Source organism: Danio aesculapii, chromosome 4 (genome assembly GCF_903798145.1).
Source record: "Danio aesculapii chromosome 4, fDanAes4.1, whole genome shotgun sequence".
Taxonomy (NCBI): domain Eukaryota; kingdom Metazoa; phylum Chordata; class Actinopteri; order Cypriniformes; family Danionidae; genus Danio; species Danio aesculapii.
The window spans coordinates 15,035,531-15,051,469 of record NC_079438.1 but is presented as its reverse complement, the minus strand read 5'-3'; the positions used below and the strand labels follow the sequence as shown (position 1 = coordinate 15,051,469).

Genomic DNA, 15,939 nt, shown 5'->3' with positions numbered 1-15,939 from the left:
ATTTCTTCATCGCTAGAGCTGGAGCTGCTGTTTGAACCATCCATAACAACAAGCGTGTCAACTTTGTCTTCTTCTTCTGTGTTACAAGCGGGTGTCAGAAGCTTAAAGTTGTGTAGCGCCATCTAACGTCAAGGAGTGATTTTGCGTACTCTTCTGCTTCACACAAATCGCTTGGGTTTAAATCCGGAAAAACGTCTTGAAAAACGTTGACGATAAACGCAAACGATAAGCGGCCCGGTGTGTACGAGCCTTTAGCCTATCACAAACATTTTTCAGAATTTAGTTAACATTTACGCACAGATGGCGTTTCGCCTGCTTTATCATAGAAATCTTTGTGTGTGTGTCAACCTGAACATCTTGAATTCTGTATATTCATTATTGAATCCTGAATTTTCAATATTGCATTACACTATCTTTAAACACAGCAGTGAACAGGAGCAGTTTAAGTCGTCTAGTGAATATGTTTTTGATGTTTTTCCCTTGTCAGTTAAAAAGTCCAATAACTGAAGAGATTGCATATAATAATTTGAGAGATTTAAAGGAGGGAAAGAACAACACGCCAATAGACAGCACTTTACACGACTTTCCTATTTAATTAATCGAGTCAGTGATACTGAAATGAGTTCAGTTACTAACCTCTCGATATTGTTTATACAAGTGAGGGACATGCAGTGACGGACGCAGCGGCACGCGTCAAGAGAAGAGATCTCGTTTAAAGAGAGCAAAGCCAAAGCAAGATTATGTGTGGATATGTATCCAAATATTGATATTTTGACTCAAATTGCAACAAAGTGCTTTACATGCGTTTGAATTTTGTATGTTGCACTTTGCACGAACTTCCCTACTGAAACTGACTGATTTGTCAATTTCTGTGTGTCATTAACAGATAGTGAACTTAATATTCGCTCTTTCTCTTATTTAAGTGAACCCAACACATCTCCCGATGATCCTACTCAGTGCTGCTGAACTATTTGCTTTCTTTAAGACTTTCTGTTGTATGAATTACGACTGCATGAAATTATATAAAAGGGAAGTGCGCTTGGTAATACGTGCTGAGACGTGTGATGCGCACAGAAATCTGAGCTCGATGCTGAATTAGGTTCTCTTCATCTACTGCAGCTTGAATGGTTTAAAATGATTCAAACAGAATACTTTAATCAAGATTATAAATGACTCTGGTTTGCCGAAACATGTTTTTAAAGCTCACGGTCACATCGTAAGCTGCTTTCACAGTTATGAAATGCATCGCAAAAAATTGTTATCTGATGTGGGACCAGGGTGGGCCAAGCTTCTGATTGGGCCCCCCTGTGGAGCCGGGCCTGGCACTTCATACTTGTTTATGCATGTAAGGCCTACTTTGTATATCTTTTTGAACATTTATTAAGAATAAAAACATTAAAATGAGATCTAGTATATAATCCCAAATCTTATATTTGAAGAGGTTGGTGGAATAGAGTTTATTTTAAAGTGTGACTGAGATTATTAAACTCATATTAGGCTTCAATGTGTGAATTGCTGCCATTAATAACATTTAAGAATGTACACTTTAGATCTAGTACAAAATGTATTTTTTCACAAAACGCGATATCTGCCAGACCAGTTTCTTTACAAAGTGCGATATAACGGATATAGATCGTTCAGGAATCTGCGCGAGCTCAGCATCCCGTGGGAAGAGAGTCACCGCTGGGGAAGTGCTCCGAGTTTGCTCATTGATTTAGAGATAAAATCAAAACAAAAAACATACATTTTTAAAAAAAGGATTCAATAGACTAACCAAAAAACCTTTACCATTTAATTGTTTATACTGTCGACGAGCTGTCAGTCACGTAAGCTACGTCACTGATCAACAGCTGTCTGTCAGTCAGAGAATCAAAAAAAGCTCCAGAGTCAAGCTAACGTCATGGATTTCAATGACGGATTGGAGCTGGTCATTCCAGCTGCTGTTGGGAGAAAGAGGAAGGCATCTAAACAAAATCATCAAAGGGAGAAGAGCAAACGGGCAAGGCATTCAGGGAAAACATCCAAAGATTAATTATGGTCATCGTGCGAGAAATATTGGTCTGTGTCGTGTTGACAAACTGTCAGACGAAGATGAAGCCAACATCACAAAAATGTATAAAAACACAACAAAAGTGGTCCAGGATAAAAGACTCCTGGCGCAACCGCCTAGCAATACCTTAGCAAACACCTAGCAACATCTTAGCAACCACCTAGGAACGCCTTAGCAACCGCCTAGCAACCACCTAGCAACTCCTTAGCAACTGCCTAGTAACCACATAGCAACCACCTAGCAACGCCTTAGCAACCGCCTAGCAACCACATAGCAACACCTTAGCAACCGCCTAGCAACCACCTAGCAACACCTTAGCAACCGCCTAGCAACTGCCTAGCAACCACCTTAGCAACACCTTAGCAACCGCATACCCACCACCTAGCAACACCTTAGCAACCACCTAGCAACACCTTAGCAACTGCCTAGCAACCACCTAGCAACACCTTAGCAACCGCCTAGCAACCACCTAGCAACACCTTAGCAACCACCTAGCAACACCTTAGCAACCACCTAGCAACAGCTTAGCAACACCTTAGCAACCGCCTAGCAACACCTTTGCAACCGCCTAGAAACCACCCAGCAACACCTTAGCAACCGCATACCCACCACCTAGCAACACCTTAGCAACCACTTAGCAACACCTTGGCAACCACCTTAGCAACCGCCTAGCAACATCTTAGCAACCACCTAGCAACACCTTAGCAACCACCTAGCAACACCCTAGCAACCACCTAGCAACACCTTAGCAACCGCCTAGCAACCACCTAGCAACACCTTAGCAACCGCATAGCAACCACCTAGCAACACCTTAGCAACCGCCTAGCAACATTTTAGCAACCACCTAGCAACACCCTAGCAACCACCTAGCAACACCTTAGCAACCGCATAGCAACCACCTAGCAACTGCCTAGCAACCACCTAGCAACACCTTAGCAACCACCTAGCAACAGCTTAGCAACACCTTAGCAACCGCCTAGCAACACCTTTGCAACCGCCTAGAAACCACCCAGCAACACCTTAGCAACCGCATACCCACCACCTAGCAACACCTTAGCAACCACTTAGCAACACCTTGGCAACCACCTTAGAAACCGCCTAGCAACATCTTAGCAACCACCTAGCAACACCTTAGCAACCACCTAGCAACACCTTAGCAACCGCCTAGCAACCACCTAGCAACACCTTAGCAACAGCATAGCAACCACCTAGCAACACCTTAGCAACCGCCTAGCAACATTTTAGCAACCACCTAGCAACACCCTAGCAACCACCTAGCAACACCTTAGCAACCGCATAGCAACCACCTAGCAACTGCCTAGCAACCACCTAGCAACACCTTAGCAACCACCTAGCAACAACTTAGCAACCGCCTAGCAACACCTTAGCAACTGCATAGCAACCACCTAGCAACACCTTAGCAACCACCCAGCAACACCTTAGCAACCGCCTAGCAACACCTTAGCAACTGCATAGCAACCACCTAGCAACACCTTAGCAACCACATAGCAACCACCCAGCAACACCTTAGCAACCACCTAGCAACACCTTAGCAACCGCCTAGCAACCACCTAGCAACACCTCAGCAACCGCCTAGCAACCACCTAGCAACACCTTAGCAACCACCTAGCAACAGCCTAGCAACACCTTAGCAACCGCCTAGCAACACCTTTGCAACCGCCTAGAAACCACCTAGCAACACCTTAGCAACCACCTAGCAACAGCCTAGCAACACCTTAGCAACCGCCTAGCAACACCTTTGCAACCGCCTAGAAACCACCTAGCAACACCTTAGCAACCGCATACCCACCACCTAGCAACCACTTAGCAACACCTTGGCAACCACCTTAGCAACCGCCTAGCAACATCTTAGCAACCACCTAGCAACACCTTAGCAACTGCCTAGCAACCACCTAGCAACACCTTAGCAACCGCCCAGCAACACCTTAGCAACCACCTAGCAACACCCTAGCAACCACCTAGCAACACCTTAGCAACCGCCTAGCAACACCTTAGCAACCGCATAGCAACCACCCAGCAACACCTTAGCAACCGCCTAGCAACATCTTAGCAACCACCTAGCAACACCCTAGCAACCACCTAGCAACACCTTAGCAACCGCATAGCAACCACCTAGCAACACCTTAGCAACTGCCTAGCAACCACCTAGCAACACCTTAGCAACCGCCTAGCAACACCTTAGCAACCACCTAGCAACACCCTAGCAACCACCTAGCAACACCCTAGCAACCACCTAGCAACACCTTAGCAACCGCATAGCAACAACCTAGCAACACCTTAGCAACCGCCTAGCAACATCTTAGCAACCACCTAGCAACACCCTAGCAACCACCTAGCAACACCTTAGCAACTGCATAGCAACCACCTAGCAACACCTTAGCAACCACATAGCAACCACCCAGCAACACCTTAGCAACCGCCTAGCAACCACCTAGCAACACCTTAGCAACCGCCTAGCAACACCTTAGCAACCGCCTAGCAACCACTTAGCAACACCTCAGCAACCGCCTAGCAACCACCTAGCAACACCTTAGCAACCACCTAGCAACAGCCTAGCAACACCTTAGCAACCGCCTAGCAACACCTTTGTAACCGCCTAGAAACCACCTAGCAACACCTTAGCAACCGCATATTCACCACCTAGCAACACCTTAGCAACCGCCTAGCAACCACCTAGCAACACCTTAGCAACCTCCTAGCAACCACCTAGCAACACCTCAGCAACCGCCTAGCAACCACCTAGCAACACCTTAGCAACAGCCTAGCAACAACTTAGCAACCACCTAGCAACACCCTAGCAACCACCTAGCAACACCTTAGCAACCGCCTAGCAACACCTTAGCAACCGCATAGCAACCACCTAGCAACTGCCTAGCAACCACCTAGCAACACCTTAGCAACCACCTAGCAAAAACTTAGCAACCGCCTAGCAACACCTTAGCAACTGCATAGCAACCACCTAGCAACACCTTAGCAACCACATAGCAACCACCCAGCAACACGTTAGCAACCGCCTAGCAACCACCTAGCAACACCTTAGCAACCGCCTAGCAACCACCTAGCAACACCTTAGCAACCGCCTAGCAACCGCCTAGCAACCACCTAGCAACACCTTAGCAACCACCTAACAACAGCCTAGCAACACCTTAGCAACCGCCTAGCAACACCTTAGCAGAGATGTATAAAGTACTAGAGACCCAGACTTAAGTAAAAGTACAAGTACTCTATCAAAAAGTGACTTGAGTAGAAGTAAAAGTGCTCTTTAAGCACCATACTTAAGTGGAAGTACTAAAGTATTCAACATTTTTTGTACTTAAGTATTGCAAGTAGTTTATTTCAAAATTTACTACTCAAGTACTGAAAGTAAAAGTACAAGTATTGTGTAATGTAGTTATTAAAGAATGCAGTCAAAAGACATCATATTGTTTTGTTTATTTTAAATTTTTTTTGGGGGGGCACGTCATTAAGCAGAATGAATGAATCTGTTCTGTGGTGGCTTCTTTGCCCTGCCTGCCATTTAGTCGTCAAATTGCCTAGAATAGCGTGCTTTTCTTTTGAAGGCCCTACCTAGTCCTGCTCCAGTAAATGTGTGAGGAGCCCTGCATGCCGAATGACGAGTTACTCAGAAATCAATGCACATTGGCCTTGCCTTGGATGGACCTTCTGCTACTTTCCTGCAAGGCCATTTTTTTAATTCATCATCTTCATGTCGGGCAGCAGCTCTATATCATCTTAAGGTTCCATGGTGTAATGGTTAGCACTCTGGACTCTGAATCCAGTGATCCGAGTTCAAATCTCGGTGGGACCTGTTTTTATTTTGCCAGCAACGCACAAAAAAAGTTAAAATAGCATCCTGTTCCCTTGAAGGCCAAAGAATGACACTAACTCTGGGTTTTCCAGCACACTGGTAAGAAAACGGCAGTTTAGCTCAGTTAGTTAGAGCGTGGTGCTAATAACGCCAAGGTCGCGGGTTCGATACCCGTACTGGCCAAATTTTTACTCTCTTATGCCTCAGATGCACTTAAGGGCTCAGCTTGGTCTCACAGACATCCCTGCTGCAGGAAAGCTGTGTCATGGCAGCCGAAATAGCTCAGTTGGGAGAGCGTTAGACTGAAGATCTAAAGGTCCCTGGTTCGATCCCGGGTTTAGGCAAAGCAATGTTGTTGTTCTGTTTTGGGCACAGGGTCAGTTGAATGAAAGTCACCCAAAAAGCCTGGCCGCTTCACCCTTAAGTCCACCTGCTTCCATTTGACCAAAACGCTATCTTTCTCCCAGGTGGTCACATCGCTTCTGGTGATGATTCCTATGGCCTAATTGACAGCACTCTGCTATATATTTAGTGCTTTGATTTCCCACTGCGGACGCGCCATTGAATAAAAGAAAACTGTGACTTGATAGGGCTTCTGAAGGATTGCAATGATTAGTACTATACAGAACCAGCAAAGCTGACGTAAGGAAATTCGCTCTAAACGCTCCAGGTGCAACCAGCTTTGCAATAAAAGCCAGTGTGAAAGGCATGAAAACAGAAGTGGATAATGCGGGCATCGATCCAGCTACCTCTCTCATGCATGCTAAGCGACCGTTCTACCATTTAAGCTAATTCCCCTTTTCACAGTCAAAATTGAACATTTTAGACGTGGTCGAAAAAGAAAAAATAATATCACATCTGTTCTGTGGTGGCTTCTTTGCCCTGCCTGCCATTTAGTCGTCAAATTGCCTAGAATGGCGTGCTTTTCTTTTGAAGGCCCTACCTAGTAATGCTCCAGTAAATGTGTGAGGAGCCCTGCATGCCGAATGACGAGTTACTCAGAAATCAATGCACATTGGCCTTGCCTTGGATGGACCTTCCGCTACTTTCCTGCAAGGCCAGTTTTTTAATTCATCATCTTCATCTCGGGCAGCAGCTCTACACCATCTTGAGGTTCCATAATGTAATGGATAGCACTCTGCATCCAGCGATCTAAATTCAAATCTAGATGGGACCTGTTTTTTTTTGCCAGCACCGCACAAAAAAGCTAAAATAGCATTCTATTCCCTTGAAGGCCAGAGAATAACAGTTACTATGGGTTTTCTAGGACCCTCAAGTCCAGCTGCTTCACCCTCAAGTCCACCTGCTTCCATTTGACCAAAACGCTATCTTTCTCCCAGGTGGTCACATCGCTTCTGGTGATGATTCCTATGGGCTAATCGACAGCACTCTGCTATATATTTAGTGCTTTGATTTCCCACTGCAGACGCGCCATTGAATAAAAGAAAACTGTGACTTGATAGGGCTTCTGAAGGATTGCAATGATTAGTACTATACAGAACCAGCAAAGCTGACGTAAGGAAATTCGCTCTAAACCCTCCAGGAGCAACCAGCTTTGCAATAAAAGCCACTGTGAAAGGCATGAAAACACAAGTGGAGAATGCGGGCATCGATCCCGCTACCTCTCACATGCTAAGCGAGCGCTCTACCATTTGAGCTAATTCCCCTTTTCACAAGCCAAATTGAACATTTTAGACGTGGTCAAAAAAGAAAAAATAAGATCACATCTGTTCTGTGGTGGCTTCTTTGCCCTGCCTGCCATTTAGTCGTCAAATTGCCTAGAATAGCGTGCTTTTCTTTTGAAGGCCCTACCTAGTCCTGCTCCAGTAAATGTGTGAGGAGCCCTGCATGCCGAATGACGAGTTACTCAGAAATCAATGCACATTGGCCTTGCCTTGGATGGACCTTCTGCTACTTTCCTGCAAGGCCATTTTTTTAATTCATCATCTTCATGTCGGGCAGCAGCTCTATATCATCTTAAGTTTCCATGGTGTAATGGTTAGCACTCTGGACTCTGAATCCAGTGATCCGAGTTCAAATCTCGGTGGGACCTGTTTTTATTTTGCCAGCAGCGCACAAAAAAAGTTAAAATAGCATCCTGTTCCCTTGAAGGCCAAAGAATGACACTAACTCTGGGTTTTCCAGCACACTGGTAAGAAAACGGCAGTTTAGCTCAGTTAGTTAGAGCGTGGTGCTAATAACGACAAGGTCGTGGGTTCGATACCCGTACTGGCCAAATTTTTACTCTCTTATGCCTCAGATGCACTTAAGGGCTCAGCTTGGTCTCACAGACATCCCTGCTGCAGGAAAGCTGTGTCATGGCAGCCGAAATAGCTCAGTTGGGAGAGCGTTAGACTGAAGATCTAAAGGTCCCTGGTTCGATCCCGGGTCTAGGCAAAGCAATGTTGTTGTTCTGTTTTGGGCACAGGGTCAGTTGAATGAAAGTCACCCAAAAAGCCTGGCCGCTTCACCCTTAAGTCCACCTGCTTCCATTTGACCAAAACGCTATCTTTCTCCCAGGTGGTCACATCGCTTCTGGTGATGATTCCTATGGCCTAATTGACAGCACTCTGCTATATATTTAGTGCTTTGATTTCCCACTGCGGACGCGCCATTGAATAAAAGAAAACTGTGACTTGATAGGGCTTCTGAAGGATTGCAATGATTAGTACTATACAGAACCAGCAAAGCTGACGTAAGGAAATTCGCTCTAAACGCTCCAGGTGCAACCAGCTTTGCAATAAAAGCCAGTGTGAAAGGCATGAAAACAGAAGTGGATAATGCGGGCATCGATCCAGCTACCTCTCTCATGCATGCTAAGCGACCGTTCTACCATTTAAGCTAATTCCCCTTTTCACAGTCAAAATTGAACATTTTAGACGTGGTCGAAAAAGAAAAAATAATATCACATCTGTTCTGTGGTGGCTTCTTTGCCCTGCCTGCCATTTAGTCGTCAAATTGCCTAGAATGGCGTGCTTTTCTTTTGAAAGCCCTACCTAGTAATGCTTCCAGTAAATGTGTGAGGAGCCCTGCATGCCGAATGACGAGTTACTCAGAAATCAATGCACATTGGCCTTGCCTTGGATGGACCTTCCGCTACTTTCCTGCAAGGCCAGTTTTTTAATTCATCATCTTCATCTCGGGCAGCAGCTCTACACCATCTTGAGGTTCCATAATGTAATGGATAGCACTCTGCATCCAGCGATCTAAATTCAAATCTAGATGGGACCTGTTTTTTTTTTGCCAGCACAGCACAAAAAAGCTAAAATAGCATTCTATTCCCTTGAAGGCCAGAGAATAACAGTTACTATGGGTTTTCTAGGACCCTCAAGTCCAGCTGCTTCACCCTCAAGTCCACCTGCTTCCATTTGACCAAAACGCTATCTTTCTCCCAGGTGGTCACATCGCTTCTGGTGATGATTCCTATGGGCTAATCGACAGCACTCTGCTATATATTTAGTGCTTTGATTTCCCACTGCGGACGCGCCATTGAATAAAAGAAAACTGTGACTTGATAGGGCTTCTGAAGGATTGCAATGATTAGTACTACACAGAACCGGCAAAGCTGACGTAAGGAAATTCGCTCTAAACCCTCCAGGTGCAACCAGCTTTGCAATAAAAGCCACTGTGAAAGGCATGAAAACACAAGTGGAGAATGCGGGCATCGATCCCGCTTCCTCTCACATGCTAAGCGAGCGCTCTACCATTTGAGCTAATTCCCCTTTTCACAAGCCAAATTGAACATTTTAGACGTGGTCAAAAAAGAAAAAATAAGATCACATCTGTTCAGTGGTGGCTTCTTTGCCCTGCCTGCCATTTAGTCGTCAAATTGCCTAGAATAGCGTGCTTTTCTTTTGAAGGCCCTACCTAGTCCTGCTCCAGTAAATGTGTGAGGAGCCCTGCATGCCGAATGACGAGTTACTCAGAAATCAATGCACATTGGCCTTGCCTTGGATGGACCTTCGGCTACTTTCCTGCAAGGCCATTTTTTCAATTCATCATCTTCATGTCGGGCAGCAGCTCTATATCATCTTAAGGTTCCATGGTGTAATGGTTAGCACTCTGGACTCTGAATCCAGTGATCCGAGTTCAAATCTCGGTGGGACCTGTTTTTATTTTGCCAGCAGCGCACAAAAAAAGTTAAAATAGCATCCTGTTCCCTTGAAGGCCAAAGAATGACACTAACTCTGGGTTTTCCAGCACACTGGTAAGAAAACGGCCGGTTAGCTCAGTTGGTTAGAGCGTGGTGCTAATAACGCCAAGGTCGCGGGTTCGATACCCGTACTGGCCAAATTTTTACTCTCTTATGCCTCAGATGCACTTAAGGGCTCAGCTTGGTCTCACAGACATCCCTGCTGCAGGAAAGTTGTGTCATGGCAGCCGAAATAGCTCAGTTGGGAGAAAGTTAGACTGAAGATCTAAAGGTCCCTGGTTCGATCCCGGGTTTCGGCAAAGCGATGTTGTTGTTCTGTTTTGGGCACAGGGTCAGTTGAATGAAAGTCACCCAAAAAGCCTAGCCGCTTCACCCTTAAGTCCACCTGCTGGTGATCGAATAAAACGCGCCATCGAATAAAAGAAAACTGTTACTTGATAGGGCTTCTGAAGGATTGCAATGATTAGTACTATACAGAACCGGCAAAGCTGACGTAAGGAAATTCGCTCTAAACCCTACAGGTGCAACCAGCTTTGCAATAAAAGCCAGTGTGAAAGGCATGAAAACAGAAGTGGATAATGCGGGCATCGATCCAGCTACCTCTCTCATGCATGCTAAGCGACCGTTCTACCATTTGAGCTAATTCCCCTTTTCACAAGCCAAATTAAACATTTTAGACGTGGTAAAAAAGAAAAAATAAGATCACATCTGTTCTGTGGTGGCTTCTTTGCCCTGCCTGCCATTTAGTCGTCAAATTGCCTAGAATAGCGTGCTTTTCTTTTGAAGGCCCTACCTAGTCCTGCTCCAGTACATCCTGTTCCCTTGAAGGCCAAAGAATGACACTAACTCTGGGTTTTCCAGCACACTGGTAAGAAAACGGCTGGTTAGCTCAGTTGGTTAGAGGGTGGTGCTAATAACGCCAAGGTCACGGGCTCGATACCCGTACTGGCCAAATTTTTACTCTCTTATGCCTCAGATGCACTTAAGGGCTCAGCTTGGTCTCACAGACATCCCTGCTGCAGGAAAGCTGTGTCATGGCAGCCGAAATAGCTCAGTTGGGAGAGCGTTAGACTGAAGATCTAAAGGTCCCTGGTTCGATCCCGGGTTTAGGCAAAGCAATGTTGTTGTTCTGTTTTGGGCACAGGGTCAGTTGAATGAAAGTCACCCAAAAAGCCTGGCCGCTTCACCCTTAAGTCCACCTGCTTCCATTTGACCAAAACGCTATCTTTCTCCCAGGTGGTCACATCGCTTCTGGTGATGATTCCTATGGCCTAATCGACAGCACTCTGCTATATATTTAGTGCTTTGATTTCCCACTGCGGACGCGCCATCGAATAAAAGAAAACTGTGACTTGATAGGGCTTCTGAAGGATTGCAATGATTAGTACTATACAGAACCAGCAAAGCTGACGTAAGGAAATTCGCTCTAAACGCTCCAGGTGCAACCAGCTTTGCAATAAAAGCCAGTGTGAAAGGCATGAAAACAGAAGTGGATAATGCGGGCATCGATCCAGCTACCTCTCTCATGCATGCTAAGCGACCGTTCTACCATTTAAGCTAATTCCCCTTTTCAAAGTCAAAATTGAACATTTTAGACGTGGTCGAAAAAGAAAAAATAATATCACATCTGTTCTGTGGTGGCTTCTTTGCCCTGCCTGCCATTTAGTCGTCAAATTGCCTAGAATGGCGTGCTTTTCTTTTGAAAGCCCTACCTAGTAATGCTCCAGTAAATGTGTGAGGAGCCCTGCATGCCGAATGACGAGTTACTCAGAAATCAATGCACATTGGCCTTGCCTTGGATGGACCTTCCGCTACTTTCCTGCAAGGCCAGTTTTTTAATTCATCATCTTCATCTCGGGCAGCAGCTCTACACCATCTTGAGGTTCCATAATGTAATGGATAGCACTCTGCATCCAGCGATCTAAATTCAAATCTAGATGGGACCTGTTTTTTTTTTGCCAGCACAGCACAAAAAAGCTAAAATAGCATTCTATTCCCTTGAAGGCCAGAGAATAACAGTTACTATGGGTTTTCTAGGACCCTCAAGTCCAGCTGCTTCACCCTCAAGTCCACCTGCTTCCATTTGACCAAAACGCTATCTTTCTCCCAGGTGGTCACATCGCTTCTGGTGATGATTCCTATGGGCTAATCGACAGCACTCTGCTATATATTTAGTGCTTTGATTTCCCACTGCAGGACGCGCCATTGAATAAAAGAAAACTGTGACTTGATAGGGCTTCTGAAGGATTGCAATGATTAGTACTATACAGAACCAGCAAAGCTGACGTAAGGAAATTCGCTCTAAACCCTCCAGGAGCAACCAGCTTTGCAATAAAAGCCACTGTGAAAGGCATGAAAACACAAGTGGAGAATGCGGGCATCGATCCCGCTACCTCTCACATGCTAAGCGAGCGCTCTACCATTTGAGCTAATTCCCCTTTTCACAAGCCAAATTGAACATTTTAGACGTGGTCAAAAAAGAAAAAATAAGATCACATCTGTTCTGTGGTGGCTTCTTTGCCCTGCCTGCCATTTAGCCGTCAAATTGCCTAGAATAGCGTGCTTTTCTTTTGAAGGCCCTACCTAGTCCTGCTCCAGTAAATGTGTGAGGAGCCCTGCATGCCGAATGACGAGTTACTCAGAAATCAATGCACATTGGCCTTGCCTTGGATGGACCTTCTGCTACTTTCCTGCAAGGCCATTTTTTAATTCATCATCTTCATGTCGGGCAGCAGCTCTATATCATCTTAAGTTTCCATGGTGTAATGGTTAGCACTCTGGGCTCTGAATCCAGTGATCCGAGTTCAAATCTCGGTGGGACCTGTTTTTATTTTGCCAGCAGCGCACAAAAAAAGTTAAAATAGCATCCTGTTCCCTTGAAGGCCAAAGAATGACACTAACTCTGGGTTTTCCAGCACACTGGTAAGAAAACGGCAGTTTAGCTCAGTTAGTTAGAGCGTGGTGCTAATAACGACAAGGTCGTGGGTTCGATACCCGTACTGGCCAAATTTTTACTCTCTTATGCCTCAGATGCACTTAAGGGCTCAGCTTGGTCTCACAGACATCCCTGCTGCAGGAAAGCTGTGTCATGGCAGCCGAAATAGCTCAGTTGGGAGAGCGTTAGACTGAAGATCTAAAGGTCCCTGGTTCGATCCCGGGTTTCGGCAAAGCAATGTTGTTGTTCTGTTTTGGGCACAGGGTCAGTTGAATGAAAGTCACCCAAAAAGCCTGGCCGCTTCACCCTTAAGTCCACCTGCTTCCATTTGACCAAAACGCTATCTTTCTCCCAGGTGGTCACATCGCTTCTGGTGATGATTCCTATGGCCTAATTGACAGCACTCTGCTATATATTTAGTGCTTTGATTTCCCACTGCGGACGCGCCATTGAATAAAAGAAAACTGTGACTTGATAGGGCTTCTGAAGGATTGCAATGATTAGTACTATACAGAACCAGCAAAGCTGACGTAAGGAAATTCGCTCTAAACGCTCCAGGTGCAACCAGCTTTGCAATAAAAGCCAGTGTGAAAGGCATGAAAACAGAAGTGGATAATGCGGGCATCGATCCAGCTACCTCTCTCATGCATGCTAAGCGACCGTTCTACCATTTAAGCTAATTCCCCTTTTCACAGTCAAAATTGAACATTTTAGACGTGGTCGAAAAAGAAAAAATAATATCACATCTGTTCTGTGGTGGCTTCTTTGCCTGCCTGCCATTTAGTCGTCAAATTGCCTAGAATGGCGTGCTTTTCTTTTGAAAGCCCTACCTAGTAATGTTCCAGTAAATGTGTGAGGAGCCCTGCATGCCGAATGACGAGTTACTCAGAAATCAATGCACATTGGCCTTGCCTTGGATGGACCTTCCGCTACTTTCCTGCAAGGCCAGTTTTTTAATTCATCATCTTCATCTCGGGCAGCAGCTCTACACCATCTTGAGGTTCCATAATGTAATGGATAGCACTCTGCATCCAGCGATCTAAATTCAAATCTAGATGGGACCTGTTTTTTTTTGCCAGCACAGCACAAAAAAGCTAAAATAGCATTCTATTCCCTTGAAGGCCAGAGAATAACAGTTACTATGGGTTTTCTAGGACCCTCAAGTCCAGCTGCTTCACCCTCAAGTCCACCTGCTTCCATTTGACCAAAACGCTATCTTTCTCCCAGGTGGTCACATCGCTTCTGGTGATGATTCCTATGGGCTAATCGACAGCACTCTGCTATATATTTAGTGCTTTGATTTCCCACTGCGGACGCGCCATTGAATAAAAGAAAACTGTGACTTGATAGGGCTTCTGAAGGATTGCAATGATTAGTACTACACAGAACCGGCAAAGCTGACGTAAGGAAATTCGCTCTAAACCCTCCAGGTGCAACCAGCTTTGCAATAAAAGCCACTGTGAAAGGCATGAAAACACAAGTGGAGAATGCGGGCATCGATCCCGCTACCTCTCACATGCTAAGCGAGCGCTCTACCATTTGAGCTAATTCCCCTTTTCACAAGCCAAATTGAACATTTTAGACGTGGTCAAAAAAGAAAAAATAAGATCACATCTGTTCTGTGGTGGCTTCTTTGCCCTGCCTGCCATTTAGTCGTCAAATTGCCTAGAATAGCGTGCTTTTCTTTTGAAGGCCCTACCTAGTCCTGCTCCAGTAAATGTGTGAGGAGCCCTGCATGCCGAATGACGAGTTACTCAGAAATCAATGCACATTGGCCTTGCCTTGGATGGACCTTCGGCTACTTTCCTGCAAGGCCATTTTTTCAATTCATCATCTTCATGTCGGGCAGCAGCTCTATATCATCTTAAGGTTCCATGGTGTAATGGTTAGCACTCTGGACTCTGAATCCAGTGATCCGAGTTCAAATCTCGGTGGGACCTGTTTTTATTTTGCCAGCAGCGCACAAAAAAAGTTAAAATAGCATCCTGTTCCCTTGAAGGCCAAAGAATGACACTAACTCTGGGTTTTCCAGCACACTGGTAAGAAAACGGCCGGTTAGCTCAGTTGGTTAGAGCGTGGTGCTAATAACGCCAAGGTCGCGGGTTCGATACCCGTACTGGCCAAATTTTTACTCTCTTATGCCTCAGATGCACTTAAGGGCTCAGCTTGGTCTCACAGACATCCCTGCTGCAGGAAAGTTGTGTCATGGCAGCCGAAATAGCTCAGTTGGGAGAAAGTTAGACTGAAGATCTAAAGGTCCCTGGTTCGATCCCGGGTTTCGGCAAAGCGATGTTGTTGTTCTGTTTTGGGCACAGGGTCAGTTGAATGAAAGTCACCCAAAAAGCCTGGCCGCTTCACCCTTAAGTCCACCTGCTTCAATTTGACCAAAACGCTATCTTTCTCCCAGGTGGTCACATCGCTTCTGGTGATGATTCCTATGGCCTAATTGACAGCACTCTGCTATATATTTAGTGCTTTGATTTCCCACTGCGGACGCGCCATTGAATAAAAGAAAACTGTGACTTGATAGGGCTTCTGAAGGATTGCAATGATTAGTACTATACAGAACCAGCAAAGCTGACGTAAGGAAATTCGCTCTAAACGCTCCAGGTGCAACCAGCTTTGCAATAAAAGCCAGTGTGAAAGGCATGAAAACAGAAGTGGATAATGCGGGCATCGATCCAGCTACCTCTCTCATGCATGCTAAGCGACCGTTCTACCATTTAAGCTAATTCCCCTTTTCACAGTCAAAATTGAACATTTTAGACGTGGTCGAAAAAGAAAAAATAATATCACATCTGTTCTGTGGTGGCTTCTTTGCCTGCCTGCCATTTAGTCGTCAAATTGCCTAGAATGGCGTGCTTTTCTTTTGAAAGCCCTACCTAGTAATGTTCCAGTAAATGTGTGAGGAGCCCTGCATGCCGAATGACGAGTTACTCAGAAATCAATGCACATTGGCCTTGCCTTGGATG

At 45.4% G+C, this 15,939-nt stretch overlaps 1 protein-coding gene and 14 non-coding genes across 15 annotated transcripts in view; 14 read left to right on the top strand and 1 right to left on the bottom strand.

The window, feature by feature from the left end:
- Positions 1-15,939, bottom strand: part of LOC130222028 (NLR family CARD domain-containing protein 3-like) — a 503,712-nt gene that overhangs the window by 81,928 nt on the left and 405,845 nt on the right.
- trnaq-cug (transfer RNA glutamine (anticodon CUG)) lies at positions 5,808-5,879 on the top strand. Its single transcript has one exon. It is a non-coding gene; the product is annotated as a tRNA-Gln (tRNA).
- On the top strand, positions 6,151-6,223 carry trnaf-gaa (transfer RNA phenylalanine (anticodon GAA)). The gene has a single exon. It is a non-coding gene; the product is annotated as a tRNA-Phe (tRNA).
- On the top strand, positions 7,861-7,932 carry trnaq-cug (transfer RNA glutamine (anticodon CUG)). The gene has a single exon. It is a non-coding gene; the product is annotated as a tRNA-Gln (tRNA).
- Positions 8,204-8,276, top strand: trnaf-gaa (transfer RNA phenylalanine (anticodon GAA)). Its single transcript has one exon. It is a non-coding gene; the product is annotated as a tRNA-Phe (tRNA).
- trnaq-cug (transfer RNA glutamine (anticodon CUG)) lies at positions 9,916-9,987 on the top strand. Its single transcript has one exon. It is a non-coding gene; the product is annotated as a tRNA-Gln (tRNA).
- On the top strand, positions 10,097-10,170 carry trnai-aau (transfer RNA isoleucine (anticodon AAU)). The gene has a single exon. It is a non-coding gene; the product is annotated as a tRNA-Ile (tRNA).
- On the top strand, positions 10,259-10,331 carry trnaf-gaa (transfer RNA phenylalanine (anticodon GAA)). Its single transcript has one exon. It is a non-coding gene; the product is annotated as a tRNA-Phe (tRNA).
- On the top strand, positions 10,911-10,984 carry trnai-aau (transfer RNA isoleucine (anticodon AAU)). Its single transcript has one exon. It is a non-coding gene; the product is annotated as a tRNA-Ile (tRNA).
- trnaf-gaa (transfer RNA phenylalanine (anticodon GAA)) lies at positions 11,073-11,145 on the top strand. The gene has a single exon. It is a non-coding gene; the product is annotated as a tRNA-Phe (tRNA).
- Positions 12,784-12,855, top strand: trnaq-cug (transfer RNA glutamine (anticodon CUG)). Its single transcript has one exon. It is a non-coding gene; the product is annotated as a tRNA-Gln (tRNA).
- trnaf-gaa (transfer RNA phenylalanine (anticodon GAA)) lies at positions 13,127-13,199 on the top strand. The gene has a single exon. It is a non-coding gene; the product is annotated as a tRNA-Phe (tRNA).
- trnaq-cug (transfer RNA glutamine (anticodon CUG)) lies at positions 14,836-14,907 on the top strand. The gene has a single exon. It is a non-coding gene; the product is annotated as a tRNA-Gln (tRNA).
- Positions 15,017-15,090, top strand: trnai-aau (transfer RNA isoleucine (anticodon AAU)). The gene has a single exon. It is a non-coding gene; the product is annotated as a tRNA-Ile (tRNA).
- Positions 15,179-15,251, top strand: trnaf-gaa (transfer RNA phenylalanine (anticodon GAA)). Its single transcript has one exon. It is a non-coding gene; the product is annotated as a tRNA-Phe (tRNA).